At 35.4% G+C, this 16,340-nt stretch overlaps 1 long non-coding RNA gene across 1 annotated transcript; it reads left to right on the top strand.

The window, feature by feature from the left end:
- Nucleotides 1-10,637: 10,637 nt before the first annotated feature.
- Nucleotides 10,638-13,604, top strand: LOC130995308 (uncharacterized). Its single transcript, XR_009092119.1, has 3 exons — nucleotides 10,638-11,091; nucleotides 12,804-12,866; nucleotides 13,377-13,604. It is a non-coding gene; the product is annotated as an uncharacterized LOC130995308 (long non-coding RNA).
- The last annotated feature ends 2,736 nt before the right edge of the window (nucleotides 13,605-16,340 follow it).

Raw genomic sequence — 16,340 nt, 5'->3', positions numbered from 1 at the left:
CACCCTAAAGAGATGTACTTTAAGTTCGTTTTGTCTTAATATATTATACTCCCTCCGTCCCTGAAATAAGTTCCTTTTTTTCCATTTTGGGACGTCCCCCAAATAAGTTCCTCTTTCTTTCTTTCTATTTTTGGACAACTACCCCACCACTAATAATACTTTATTTATTCTTACTTTTCACTTTTTCACCATTCCCAATACTAATTATAACACTTTTTCACCTTTTCACTACTCCCAATACTAATTATAACATATTTTTCTCCACTATCAATACACTTTACCACTTTCCTTAAAACCCGTGCCGTCCCCAAAGAGGAACTTATTTTGGGGACGGAGGGAGTATTGCATAAATCGAGTCTTCTGTTATTGAAAAGGTTATATTGGAACACTTTTTGCGCTTTACTTATTTAGTATATTAGATACAATTATTTGGAACATTTGATATATTTGCTTAATCATTAAACATAGGAATATAATACACGTTTTTCCACTAAACGTATGTATATATAAATTTATCAGTATAAATTATTTTTGTTATATATTCATATATATATATATAGAGAAAGGTTAAACAGAGAATGACAAATATGTAGATGTTGCGGATTCAACACCAAAGAATCCTCAATTGCTTCAACAGAGCAATGAACACAGCAGCTCACCAACTCACAACTTCACTCAAATAGTTTGTGTAGTGTTTGAGAGAATTGAATGAACTGTAAAACAAGAAAGTAAAGGAGACACAAGGATTACGTGGTTCGATCTTTTCAGATCTACATCCACGGCTGCAAAGTAAGGAAAATCCACTATGAAAACAGGAGACAAGAACAAGTTACAACACTCAGCAACAAGAACAGGAAACGCAGTTATCAAGCTAACTTCAAGCTACTGCACTCTCAAATCCTATCTCTCTATTCAGCTGAAAACTAACTAAACTTATTCACTGCTATATGATGAATATGTATACAAGATTTGAGATGAAAAGGATAACAGACGCGGCCACAAGAAGGATGAGAAGTTGGCTTGCTGCAGTCTTTTAACCGAAAATCTGTTACAACAGATTTTAGGTTTAAAGCCTTGTTTGCAACTAACTCCTCCAACTATTGCTATTTCCTTTCCAGTCCCTCTTCTATGTAGTCACCAAATAACATTCTCCACCTTGACTGCATAGTATCATCTCCACCTGCAACTTAATTCAACCAAAAACAAGAAAACATAGGAAAAATCAGTAGAACAGATAAGCTCTCTTAATGAGAGCAAACATTTATCAACGTAAGACAGTAATTGAACTTGGCTGCTGGCAAAGATTTGGTTAACATATCAGCTGCATTCTCCTCCGTGCTTACTTTAGTGACTTTAACAATACCCTTCTCAACAATATCTCTCACAAAATGCAGTCTAACATCTATATGTTTAGACCTTCCATGAAAAGCTTGATGTTTCACCAAGTGTATAGCACTTTGGCTATCACAAAAGATAGTCACTGAATCCTGCTGAAAACCAAACTCTTGCACCATCCCTTTAAGCCACATACTTTCTTTCACTGCCTCAGTTACAGCAATGTATTCTGCCTCAGTAGTTGAAAGAGCTACCACAGATTGCAACATGGACTTCCAACTAACAGCAGATCCAAACATTGTAAAAACATAACCTGTTTGAGATTTCCTAGTATCAATACTTGTGGCATAATCTGAATCCACAAAACCAACTAACACTTCACTGTTTCTGTTAGTAGCTTTCTTGAACAGAATTCCAACTCCAGCTGTAGCTTTTAAGTATCTAAGAATCACTTTTAAGGCTTCCCAATGATCCTTCCCAGGATTGGCCATAAACCTACTAGTAACACTGATTGAATGAGCCAAATCCGGCCTAGTACATATCATAGAGTACATAATACTCCCTACAACATTAGCATAAGGAACCTTATTCATTTCTAGTTCTTCATCTCTAGAGCTAGGTTTCTGCTGTTCAGAGAGTTTTATATGCTGAGCTAAAGGAACACTAACAGTTTTAGCTTCATTCATATTAAACTTCCTAAGCACCTTATGAATGTAATCAGATTGAAGCAACATTAACTCATTCTTCTCCTTATTCCTTCTAATATCCATTCCTAGTATTCTCCTGGCCTCACCTAGATCTTTCATATCAAATTCTCTACTTAAAGCTTGCTTAACATCATTAACATCATCTAAAGACTTGCTAGCAATTAACATATCATCAACATAAAGGAGTAAACACACAAGACCTCCATCCTTAGACTTTTTCAGATAGACACACCTATCATATTGAGATCTAGAGAATCCAATACTCATCATAAAGTCATCAAACCTCTTGTTCCACTGCCTAGGACTTTGTTTCAGACCATAAAGAGACTTCTTAAGTAAACAAACTTTAGACTCTTGCCCTTTAATCACAAATCCTTCAGGCTGGTTCATGTATATGGTTTCTTCTAGTTCTCCATTAAGGAAAGCTGTTTTAACATCTAACTGATGGAGTTCTAGTCCTAACTGGTTTACTAATGCTAGTAAAACCCTGATAGAACTATGTCTAACTACAGGTGAGTAGATTTCATTAAAATCTATACCTTCTTGCTGTGTAAACCCCCGAGCTACTAGCCTAGCTTTATACCTTATAGTCTCAGAATTCCCAATAACCTCTACCTTTCTCTTGTAGATCCATTTACAACTAACACACTTTTGAGTTTTCACCTTTGGGACCAGCTTCCAAGTCTTATTCTTCAGTAAAGATTCAATTTCTTCTTCCATTGCCTTTATCCAGTGTTTACTGTCTTTACAAGTGATTGCCTCCTTGTAGTTTCTAGGCTCCTGATAAGATATCTGCTCAGCAACATTCAGAGCATAATAAATTTGCTCAGCTTGAGCAAACCTTGCTGGTGGTCTGATGTTTCTCCTGACCCTATCCCTTGCTAGACGATAATCACTCAAAGTATCATCAGAAGTATCCTGAAACTCTGATTCTTCTTCCTTGATTTTAATGGTCTCAGCATCTCTGTCATCAGCCTCTTCTTGAGTGTCTGACTTAGCTTTTCTGGTAGTATGCTCCACCTCAAGTTCAGCAGTTGATGACTCTCCCTTATAAGGCATAATATTTTCTTTGAAAATAACATCTCTGCTCACAAGAGCTTTACCTTTTCCTGGTTCTATACACCACAGCTTGTAGCCCTTAACTCCAGTGGGATATCCTATCATAACACACTTAATAGCTCTAGGTTCTAACTTATCTTGCCTAATATGGGCATAAGCAAGACAACCAAATATTTTATGTCAACAAGAAAAATTCAAGTATTTTATTTAGTTGTTCGTAATTTTTTACGCTTTGTTTGAATATTTTATGTCAGCAACAAACATTCGAATATTTTGTTTAGACATTCGTAATATCTTTACCCTTGTTCGAAAAATTTTATGTTAATTTGGTGAATAATGTTTCTGATAATCATAAATTAAGATTATTGAAAATGTTGGAAATATGGTTTTGAGACCATATCTGAAATGCATGCGCTAACAGCTTCAACATTTGCGGCCACATCTTTTATTGTTTGCTTGTTTTTTTTTTCTTCCAGAACCAACTCGCCAGAGCAGAGCATCAGAGCAGCAGAGTCAGAGCATATCAGCAGAGTCAGAGCAGCCAACACTAGAGCAGCGTAGCCAGAGCAGCCAACACCAGAGCTGCCAGAGCAGAGCAGAGCAGAGCAACAGAGACAGAGCTGCCAACACCAGAGCATCCAGCACTAGCTTGGCAGAAAAAAAAAAAAGATTTCACAGCAGAAAAAAATAAAAGCGATTCGTCGAACATAAATGAACAGAAGACAATATATAAACGAACAGAACACAATTTCTAAATGAACAGATATATTCAGATATACTGGACGCATAAATATCCCCAAAATTCCAATTTGATCATTCTCGCCATAACAATGCAGATTAGGGCCAGAGACTAGACAATGGTATGGAACTGAACAAAATTATAAAATAAAATAGAAAGATAAGATGTGTTTCTACCTCCTCATACTCTCGCCATTATTCCTCATTCTCGAATTTCATGGCTGTTTGGGAATTATGCATTTTATCGATTGGCCTCGATCCTCGTCCACCACGTCCCTCACCTGGGCATATTATCCACTCTTTGCACCACTTGCGTGCTCTGCTAACAACATTGGCAATTCATCTGCCTCATGGAGGGATCTCCCAATAGAATATCTATCAAATAATAATTTTGCAAAAAACATTTTGAACAAACATGCATAATAAATTGAACAACCAAATAAAGGTTTCGAACATGTGGCATCCCGACCTTGCTCATGCACTATGCCACAGCACCCCGCCCGCCGCCGTCAACTTTAAGATCTCGCCGTTGTTCGTGAATGACCGCCCTCATCTCTCCTGCATCGTGAATGACCACACCCTTCACCCCTGCGCAGAGTAGCGCCGCCGATCGTAGAGACCCGAGCCCTCTTGTGGACAGCCGCCACGACGTCACCGAAGAATATGCTGAGAAGGCCAAAAAAATAAAAAATTCATCGACATACATGTTCGATTTCAGTAGATCTTCAAACTCTGCCCCTTTTCGTATAAGTCGTCGTCGATTTTTGAAACGAAACCTTGCAAACCGATTTGGGTCGTCGAAATCTCCTCAAGAGAAACCCTACCTATCGTGGCTATCTGTTCAGAAACTGTGGGAGATGATACGCGGTTAATCAGAGTAAATCTCGGACCTACCGTTTTTAATAAGTTGTAAAGTTACCCAAACTGCCCTAATTCTAATTAAAATGTATTTTTGAACATGGAAAATGCTAATTAAAAAATGCAGGCAAATTTAATTGGAACCGCACGATCCATCATTTTCGAGGGACTAGATTTATTCTTTATTCTCTATACATAGGGTCATTCTTTGTTTAACTTGACCCTATATATATATATATATATATATATATATATATATATATATATATAGGGAGAGGTTCAAATAAGAACCACTAAATAAAATTAGAACGGAGAACCATTTTAAACCATTCGATCATCAAGATCTACGGTGGATGCATCATCTTGGTGGATGAATGCAGATCCTGGGTTCGAATCCTGAAGGGAACAAAAAATTTATTATTTTCGGATGCATTAAATTTAATAGCGAATGCATTAATTTATATAGTAGATGCATTGATTTTAATGGTTCTTATGTTTTCACGATAAGTGTGGTGTGTGGTTCTCACTATAACCGCACCCTATATATATATATATATATATATATATATATAGGGTGCGGTTATAGTGAGAACCACACTTATCGTGAGAACATAAGAACCATTAAAATCAATGCATTTACTATATAAATTAATGCATTCGCTATTAAATTTAATGCATCCGAAAATAATAAATTTTTTGCTCCCTTTAGGATTCGAACCCAGGATCTGCATTCATCCACCAAGATGATGCATCCACCGTAGATCTTGATGATCGAATGGTTTAAAATGGTTCTCTGTTCTAATTTTATTTAGTGGTTCTTATTTGAACCTCTCCCTATATATATATATATATATATATATATATATATATATATATATATATATATATATATATATAGGGGCGCGCTCCAGTGAGACCCCCTATTTTTCGTGTAACATGAGTACAATGAATAAGACATATAATACTAATGAACAAAACGTATATCTAATGAACAAGATGTATATACTGATGAATTTTTTTTAAAAAAAATCCGTAATGAATAAGACATAGATACTGATGAACAGGGTTGTATATACTGATGAACAATGCAGTATATACTGATGAATAACAAAATCTAAAATATTCTGCTCCCTCCAGGATTCAAACCCTGCGAAAAAAATCACCCTCCAGATACAATATCAGCCATAAGATTGATTAAATAAATGCACCAGATCGTACCCTAGATCTCACTAAAATTAGGGGGTCTCATTGGAGCGGCCCCATATATATATATAATTAACAAGTTAGATTTCTTTTCCAAAAGTTCATATATATTTTTAAATATTTATATGGATACATGTATTTTTAGTAATAGTATAAAAAGATTTTATTTAATTTACATTTAAAGATCCATCTTCATGTGCATTCATTGATTAAGGATATTTTAATTATGATTTATAATTCATTTTAGGAACGGCGCGCGAGACTTGATTATTTAATTACGAGTTTTGCACAAGAAACGTTAAGGTGGGGTGATTTTAATTAAGCATTTAAGTCGTTTATCCTTATTATATGTTTTGCTCAATTAATTATGTGATGCAGTTGAAAATAAGCTCATGACCTACGGGTTATGTGATCTAGCCTATTGGCTATCTTGAAAGTAAGGGTATGGTCTACGGGCCATGTGATGGGTGCTATATTTATGTATTTTATTGATGTATTTCATATAATTTGGATAAATGGTCCCCCAGTGAGTTTATTGTACTCACCTCAAAACAATATTATTTTTAGGAGATGACTCGGGCGATGAGAGACAGGGCGGGTGATGGTCAAGATAAAAGAAGAAATTATATTTTATTTTCAATTGGAATAAAGACTCAGTTTATGATGTTTATTTATTTTTCTCAGTTGTATTTGGATTTTAGTTATTTAAATATTGAAATCTTATTATTATTCAAAGTACACTTTTTATTATGTAATAAGAATATTGGGGCGTCACATCCACAAACTCGAAAGCACCAACTGTTTGCTCAACATCAAGAGACTGCTCGAAAAGATGTTGAGCGAGCATTTGGAGTTTTACAAGCTTGTTCCAATTTTATCAAACGACCATGTCTCATGTGGGATCGTGATATGATGAAAAAAGTAATGCTTGCTTGCCTTATCATGCACAATATGATAGTGGAAGACTAGCAACATACTTACTTAAATTACTGTGATCCTACAACATTTTTAGAAGTTAGAAGATTTAATAGCTAAAGTAGCGATGCTGAAGCAAATAATGATCCTAATTTTGAATTCTGCACAGATCGGATTGCAAGTCTAGCTAGTGATATGAGGAACAAGGCACAACTTCGTAACAGGGAAGCTCGCAATGCTTTAAAAAATTACTTGATTGAATATATTTGGCAAAAGTTTGGCCTTGAAAATTGAGTGTGTAAATTTTCGCAAATGTGTTTGAAACACAATTTGCTTGTTTGTAATTTTGTATAGTTATGTTATTAATTTAGTTTGTGATTTCTTGGTAATGATATTTTCTATTTATTGCTCTCTTTTTTGACATTTTAGCATTTTTTATTAAAAATATATATATTTTTATTTTATTTTATGTAATTTTTATACTTAAAAAATATAATAATTCTATAAAATATTGTGGTTGGATGGTTGAAGTGGTCATTGATAAATTTCTTAAAATATGTGTGGTTGAGTTGGGATGAATATTAATGATGTGAAAAAGAGAGAAATTAATTAAATATTGAAGAGGTTGGATGATTGGGTAATTAGGATGGTTGTTGTTAATGGTAGTCTTAATCGATCTCTCAACGGTGGTGTGCGCTCGTTGAAGTTCATTTTTTCTAGGTGCTTGCTGCATATTAATAAGGGATGGAATTTAAAGTACCCACTTTGGTTAGTTATCTTACAAAATTACCCACCCATATAAGATGTCTTATAAAACTACCCACTTTGTAATTGATGGTGATAGGCTTGCATCGTTTTCCGTAAAAGTTCTTACACTTTTCTTACACAAGTACACTTGTGTAAGAAAATGTGTAAGAGAGGTAGTTAAATATGACTCTAAATCTGAGGAAATGACATTATTTGCTAACTTAAGTCATTATTTGTAACCCTAAAATGCCTTAAGTTCGAAAAAATAAGGACATGTTTTCATGTTATTAAACATCTATAAGAAAGTTGAAAAAAAATTAAATGAAACGTATTATGAAACAAGTTTTTTTTGAAGCTAATACAATAATTACCCGGCAGTTAATCGTAGCCGTTAGAAGTAGCCGGCTGGAAATGGATCCCAGCGGCTACTTGGACCGGCTAGTATTAACAGGCGGGTAAATACTTAATTAGCTTTAAAAAAATTCTAGTTTCATAATATTGTTGATTTTAAATTTTTAAACAGCCATAATTTGTATAATTATTATAAACTTAAAGGGTGATTGGACAATTCACGGGCATAATGCAGCTTTATAGGGTGACAATCTCTTTGCAGTAAATTCACGAGAAGGAGATTCACAAAATAAACTCAATAAGTCTAAATTTATATAGTTTATTTGATTGAATATGAATTAATATTGTAACACATAAAATAATAGCAACTAGTCGATAACAAAACTACAAAATCACATATTATGAATCAATGAATCATTATACACCTTACAACCCAGTACCCGCCAGAAATATGTATCCGGCTGACGTAGCCGTGGGTAAGAAACTACTCACGGCTACAGAGGACGGCTACTAAGTACTGGCGGGTAAGTTGTTAAATGTCTTTAAAATAATTTTTCATATCATTTTATATAATATTCGTATTTTTTACCCTTACTTTACTATTATTTCTTCTATTTATACACGAAAACCTAATTTTTTTTAATTATAAGCTTAAAGGGTGATTGGACAATTCATACGGCTACAATGCAGCTTTATAGGGTCTATTTCTTCTTTGCAGTAAATTCACGAGAAGGAGATTGACAAAATCAACTCAATAAGTCTAAATTTATTTAGTTTATTTGATTGGAATATGAATTAATATTGTAACACATAAAATAATAGCAAATGATGGATAAAAAAATTAAAAAATCATATATTATGAATCACTGAAACATAATACACCATGCCACCAAGTACCCGCCAGAAAAATCGTAGCCGTCTTCCTTAGCCGTCTTCCAATTTTTTGCAGATTCAGTATCTCTCATATTTGACATCAATGTATACTTCTTGTAATATAAAAAAATAAAATTAAAAATTAAAATAAAAACTCTAAATTAAGGTATTCGTGTTATAATATAATATTACTAAGAGGGCTCAAAAATTCACTATTATGTATATTATGCAACAACAAAATATTATGAAACAAATGGATTAATTAGCCGCCGGAAGTTCATAGCCGCTGACCAGTAGCCGTGTATATTTTGGAACACCGGCTACTGTTCACGGCTATGAATTTCCGGCGGCTAATTGTTTTTTTAGAGCTAAAATATTTTTGTGTTTACATTTCAGGAGTTTCAAGTGTTTTCTTTAAAAATAGCCTATTATTTTATGTGTTTACTGTATTATTTTGTGTTCAATCAAATCATGCATAAAGTGAGTATTTTTACCCCACTATAATCCAATTTTTGGCAGATTCAGTATCTCTCATATTTGACATCAATGTATACTTCTTGTAATATAAAAAAAATAAAATTAAAAATTAAAATAAAAACTCTAAATTAAGGTATTCGTGTTATAATATAATATTACTAAGAGGGCTCAAAAATTCACTATTATGTATATTATGCAACAAAAAAATATTATGAAACAAATGGAGTAATTAGCCGCCGGAAGTTCATAGCCGCTGACCAGTAGCCGTGTATAATTTGGACCGCCGGCTACTGTTCACGGCTATGAATTTCCGGCGGCTAATTGTTTCATTGGTTTCTAAATATTTTTTTGTTGCATAATACACATAATAGTGAAATTTTTAGTCCTCTTACTAATGTTTTTATAATGCAAACGTAAGCTAATTTTTTTATAAATTTTCAAACATACAGTATACATTAGAATGTGAAAGTGACGTGAGTTGGGCAATTATTGTCTCTTCATCACATTTTAAACTTGTGAAATTGACGTGAGTTAGACATTTTACAAAAACCGAAGCATGTCAGGTCTGATTTTCCAAAAAACCAAGCATGTCGGCTTTGACTTTTTGGACTTTGGCTTGGGTGGGTACTTTTATAAGACAAGTTATAAAAGTGGGTACTTTCGCCTATTCACAGTATTAATAATGGTGTGTGCTTGAGAGAGAGTGAAATATATTCATATATATATCTAAAAGAGATAATCAACATCAAGGGTGTTCATGGCTTTTAATTTTAAGTAATTTATATTTTATGAAGTAAGGCCAAATAATAAATTATACAGTTTATAAAGATTGGCCACATATGATAATCACCGCAACTAGATTCATAGTACTAAACTTGAGAAATCTTTTAGGAGTTAAAGGACAGCTAGTTAAGAATTTTCCAGCCATTGATGATGTAGTAGCCCGCTATTTTATTTTATGATTAAGATTAGTAAATGCGATATTTAAATTATTGCATCCTCAGTTATTTTTAATCCAGTGATTAATTTCCTGTTAAGTTAGCCTAGATATTTGAATTTAATGCAATTGCATGTTATGATCGCAATCGAATTATTGAGCCAGTCAATAATTTATAATTTTAGATTTATAACTGACTTAGTAAAGTCAAGTTATTTTTTTTACTTGCAATAGAAATATCATTTCTATGTATTTACCTTTATCACTCGAGTCGTGGATTTATTTCAGCTTGTGAAGTGAATTAAATCTACAGATTTAATTTAGATTTATTCTACAAGTCACGATGTTAATGGATGAGAAGTCAACAATCAAAATATGAGAATTTTTAGAGTATTTTGTATTTTAGCAAGACCCGAGATTAATAACATATATAGATTTACCAACAGAGAATGATTTATTTTATTCATCACATCACAACTTTACAACTTATTATTCACTACATCCCTATTTCCTACCTACTACATCAAGAAAACAAACCAAACTTCCTACCTACTACATCAAGAAAAGAAAAGGGAAGGCATGCGTGTGGGAACAAAATCAGCCATTTTAGTAGACTACTCAAGTATAGCCATTAATGCACTCCTTCAAATAAACATATCAGCCAACAACACTCTTCATTCATTCCCTTAGACACCAGATTTTAGACACCAGATTTGAGAGAGAGTAAGATGATTTCTGCTGCCAAACCTTGAGAGGTAAGTCTTGATTCGAATTTCCTCCATTCCTCTTTAGTACCTCCTGAAATTGTCAAGAAACAATATTTGCTGTTTCAGCTTTCATCTCATTGAATCCAATCAACAACATCAGCTACCAACACAAAACAATTGCAAGGTATCTATACTAAGCTCCTTTATTTCGAATCCAGTTTGCATATCATCCAACAAGTATGTTATTTTCTAAAGAATTCAGAATAAGCATAAATAACATAATCATTTTTCCCATATAGAAACAACAGACTTCACTAACACAAGATTATAGAAAAACAAGAGCTCACTAGACTCATGAACAATAGCTTTAGAAATCTCTTTCCCTTCCACGAGAATCATGAAATCCCTAAGGTGTGAAGATGATTCATATTGCATAATAACCATAGCGTTTGAATTGACTTAGCATTTTTGGGGAAAGGGGAGAGGTACTTTGCTGTACCTGTTTCTGTAAACCGGGAGAGGGGTGACTTCCTGTTCCGTCAAACCGAGGGGAAGCAACGATGGTGAAGCTTTTACTGTCTCGCCCGAAGTCGAGTAAGGCAGCGGCCTTTCGCGATAACAGGTCGACGATGACTCTCACCGAATCACAGAGCGGCGACGCCTTGTGGAAAGAGAAGCTAGGGCTCAATTCTTTTGAGTTTGTGTATTTCTGAAATTGCGGAATTGAGAGGAGAAACGATGGTGCGTCGGCCTCACCATAGCTCGGAAGAGCAACAGCGGTGATTCGTGGTGCCTTCACCCAGCACTGACAGCGATGGAAGGAGCCGACCTCGTCGGACCTCAGAACGGCGTCAGAAGCGGCCCCGCTCGCCGGTTACTCGGTGACGGCGGTGGAGGCGATTTCTGATTTGGGAAATTAGGGCTCACCTTCTTTCTACCTCGCATCTGTGAAGTGAGAGGAGAGACGCCAGTTTTCAGGAGACGGCACAAGCCGAAGAACGGCGTCGACTCCGCCGGAATATCTGAAGCGTGATCGAGCCCGGGAAGTGGCGGCGATGTCGCCTGAGCCGAAGGAACCTAGGGCTCGATTGGGTTGCTTCGTCGAGACTGAGGAAGGTGAAGACGGCGAGAGAAGAGGACAGACGATGGGTCGGACTTCAGAAGGCGGCGATGTCGCCGGATTTTCAGAGCCGAGGTGACGGCGGCGACTCCAGAAAAGAGCTAGGGCTCAATTTGTAAAATGTGAAGGGGAAATCGCAGAGGAGGAACAGAGAGAGAGGGGTGGAGTCAGGGGCGAAAGCAGAGCCGACGAAGGCAGGCGACGACTCGCCGGAGAAGGTCACCCGCGGCGGTAGTTTTCAGGTGAGAGGAGAAGGCTGCGTGTGCAGCCGTGAATGTGAGAAGAGAGATGGGAGATGGGTTGTTAGATTGGACCTAAGAGTTATTTGAGGAGTGGGCCGAAATTATGGTAATTTGGGCTTCTTTGTTTTTGGGCTAAGGAATTCTTATATGGATTAGCAATGGGCTAGCATTATTTAATTATTTGGGCCCAGACTGATGGGCTGAAAATGCTAGACTTCTTTTAATAATTTGGACTGCTTTAACTATTGAGCCCAAGTAGAGATTAATTATAGATTTGTTAATCGATGAATTAAACTCAATTATTTTTAATTACTGATAAATTGAGACGATGTTATTAATTAGTAAGCGGGCTAGAATATCCTAAGAAGGGTGGATTAATTAAGATTAATAATCCGATATCATAAGACGAGCTTTAATCCAATAGTTAGATTAATAATTAAAGGAATATGAGTCATGCATATTTATTTTACGCATTCTCATTTATTTGAGAATTTTCATCGAGTTAAGGTTTGACCTTATGTTCTCGCATTAAAGGTTAAGCGCAAGAGTAAGAACTAGTCAAGGGGTTACTGAACTGTAGCAAAGCTTTGCTATCAGGTGGGCATTACTTTCATATATATCAAATGAGTTTAAATGTTACGTTCAAGCAAGTTATTTCATGATAAAATCTTTGAGTTAAAGTTATTTCAAGTATTGTCTTGCCATAAAATGTTTAAATTTTAGTATGATATCTATCTGCTTTGGTTTTGCCAATGATGCAATCGAATTCGGGTCCTGAGCAGTTGATAGCTATCCTGCCAGGACTAGTGTACACCAGTGACCGTGAGTCATCTAGCGGGTTGGACGGTCAAGTGTCCGTGAGAGGTGGCCACCTCTCCGGCACAAAGTTCCAGATATGATAGATTACAAGAGAACTTAGTCTGCAGACGAACTTTAAGAATCACAAATGAATTTAGTAAGCTTGGACCTTTTAGCTAAAACTCCCTTGCTGTACTGTTTATGATGGCATGACAATTTATAGTTTTTACGCAATGATGTGTATATTTAGGCATACGTGCCCACTGAGTACTTTTGTACTCAGCCCTGCATATATTTCTAAATGTGCAGGTTGAGCAATGGCTGATGAAGATGAAGTGATGAGCGGAGCTTTTGTCATGAGTTTAAAATGGACTCTTGGATACATGTCTTCATACATGTAATCAGATTATGTTATTCCGCTGCATACTCTCAAGTAATATGTCTTTAAGCTAAGTCGGGTTCATCCGAACTCACGAGTTAATCGAGTCCTTGTGACTAAACAACAGTTATCTTATGATTGTCCCTCCTTAACAATGATTTGATTTCGAGTCTTCATTATTTATTCACCCCCTTTCTATCCCCGCTTCTAATCTCCCTCCCTTAGTCACGGTTTCCCCGATTTAATTATCCTTAATTAGGTTCGGTCGTGACAGATGACCATAACATTGTGTTTTGACCAATAACAGCCTGGAAACTGTACAAGGAGAATGAGAATGAGATTCCAAATCTAATTATCTCAGTATTATTAACAAATGCGTGGCAAAAGAAGTGGAAGGAAACTGGAGACTTACACTATTATAACAATGATATAAAATTAACGTGTTACTCGTCGAAACTCAATGTATAATAACTTTATTATGTTACTAGTTGTAGTAAATGAAATAATTTTATATTAAAGCGATTATCTGAATTTGATACATAAAAAATAATTTTACTATTCGTTATCGCTATAAAAATATACAATAATGCACATTAAGTACTCACACTTATTTACATTTATGAATATAATTTGTTATATTAATTGGTTAACCACTTGAACATTACAAAATAAATAAATATACAAGTTTGAGTTATTGCAAGGCCGTTTTTAATTGCAATTAAGGTATTTAGTTGACACTTGACACCAAGAAAAGAACATAAAATAAGAATAAAAAAATAATAAAGTATTTAGTATAATGTAAAGAAAACTTAGGGGCTCAAGAGAAGATCCTTTCCGACAACACAATCCATGATGTCATCACAAAAAAAAGGAGACAATAAAAGAAGGAAAAGAAGCAAAGGACAGTAATAAAACAAGTCCTCAATAATTTTCAAAACTAAGGGCCGTTTGATTTTCAGTATTGGATTAATCAGGATATAAATTATCCTGATAATTTAGTGTGGATTAGTCATGATTTCTAATCTCAAATGGGTGTTTGATATCATTGGTAATTAATCCCAAAAAGTGTTTGGTATCCATTGAAATAGGTTGGATTAACATATCAAATACCTAAATTAGTAGCCTATGGAGGGGGTGGAATAATTAGTGTGGGTTAATCCCATGGGGGAGGTGGGATAATTAGTGTGGGTTAATCCCACAAAATAAGCTAGGGTCTTGGGATAAACCTGGAGTTGACCATATTAGTAACACATAATATCAAACACTACATAAATCCATATTAATTTAACTTATCCTACTTTTAAACCCATATCAAACTAAGGTTTCTTCTAAAATACTAGTACTAAGCTTCTTCTTATAACGATGCTCTAAAATCTTTTTTGAAAAATCATATCCTCCTGCGAGTTACTCGATTGGTCATCTAAGAATTGATTGTTTTTATTATAGTTTAATTGGATGAAGTCTAAATGCTGCATGATATTAAAATATTTCTTGAATGGTGAGAATTGTGGAAAACAAGATAAAAGATTAGGTTCTATAATGATAAAACCCGCAAGAGCAGTTGGCAGTAGTTAGTATATGGTGTTTTCTAAAATAATATACTAGTACATAAAATGTATAGCCTTTATTTTCTTTAAACCTCTCTCTCTCTCTCTCTCTGGATAGTACATGGTGTTTTCTTATTCATGCATCTTGATGCACATTGTATGTGTGTGAAGTGGGAATTTTTTATGATCTCTGCAAGTTTCCAGCTGTTGGATTTTGCTTTCCTTTCATGTGATTGTTAGCCAAAACATGGAGGCTCCACCACCACAACTTTGCCACCACCAAAGAGAAAAGTGCAGCCCCATTAACTTTGAGAAAGTTGGGATGTGAGGTGGAATCAACTTTGAGAAAGTTGGGATGTGAGGTGGAATCAACAAATGGAGGCTATAAATATGTGCATCGCAGCAACTTGAAGAGCATCCCAAAATTCACAAAAGAAGTCTTGTGAAAGAAGTGCTAGAGAGTGAGAAAATATTGTGAGAGAAAACTTCAGTGTGGAAGTTAAACACGAGTGATAAAAGTGAGTCGAGAGATAGCCTCTGTGTAGGCAAGATACAAAATACAGTGTGGTATTGTTGTACTCCTCATTTTGTGAGATTCTCTAATATATTGGGGTGGGTCCGTGGACGTAGGCAGTTTGGCCGAACCACGTTAAATATCGGTGTCATTATTTTTCCCGTCTTAGATAATTTATATCTTTGATATTGCTTTCGATTTGATAATGGGTGGAATTATTTGTGTATATTTCCCAACAACTGGTATCAAAGCCACGTTTGTGGCGGTCTGATAATTATCTTGTGCTGTTACTATTCATCGTGAATAGTGATTTCGTTGTGAACAGTGATTGTTCTTTTGTAATTCTTAGTATGCTCTGTGGTTGCAGTAATTACTGAACCTCCACATCAGAAAAGAATTACTTTGAGAAAATTATCTTGTTTATCAATTGGGAGCAGTTACGATGGGCGACGGAAAGATTACGATTGAGAAGTTCGATGGTACGGATTTCGGTTTCTGGAAGATGCAGATCGAGGATTACCTTTATGGAAAAGATCTACATCAGCCCCTCAAAGAAAAACCAGATAAGATGGATCCGGACGAGTGGGAGCTGCTGGACAGAAAGGCGATGAGTGCAATACGTTTATCGCTGTCCAGGAACGTTGCCTACCACACGACTGGAGCAAAGTCAACAAAGGAGATGTTGGCGATTCTGGCGGAGATGTACCAGAAACCATCAACTGCAAACAAAGTACATTTGATGAGACGATTGTTCAATCTAAAAATGTCCGAGAGCACACCAGTGCAGAATCATTTGAACGAGTTCAATATGATCACCACACAGCTGAGCTCAG

Source organism: Salvia miltiorrhiza, chromosome 7, assembly GCF_028751815.1.
Source record: "Salvia miltiorrhiza cultivar Shanhuang (shh) chromosome 7, IMPLAD_Smil_shh, whole genome shotgun sequence".
Lineage (NCBI taxonomy): Eukaryota > Viridiplantae > Streptophyta > Magnoliopsida > Lamiales > Lamiaceae > Salvia > Salvia miltiorrhiza.
The sequence above is the reverse complement of the archived record's forward strand: the minus strand, read 5'-3'. Positions and strand labels throughout refer to the sequence as shown.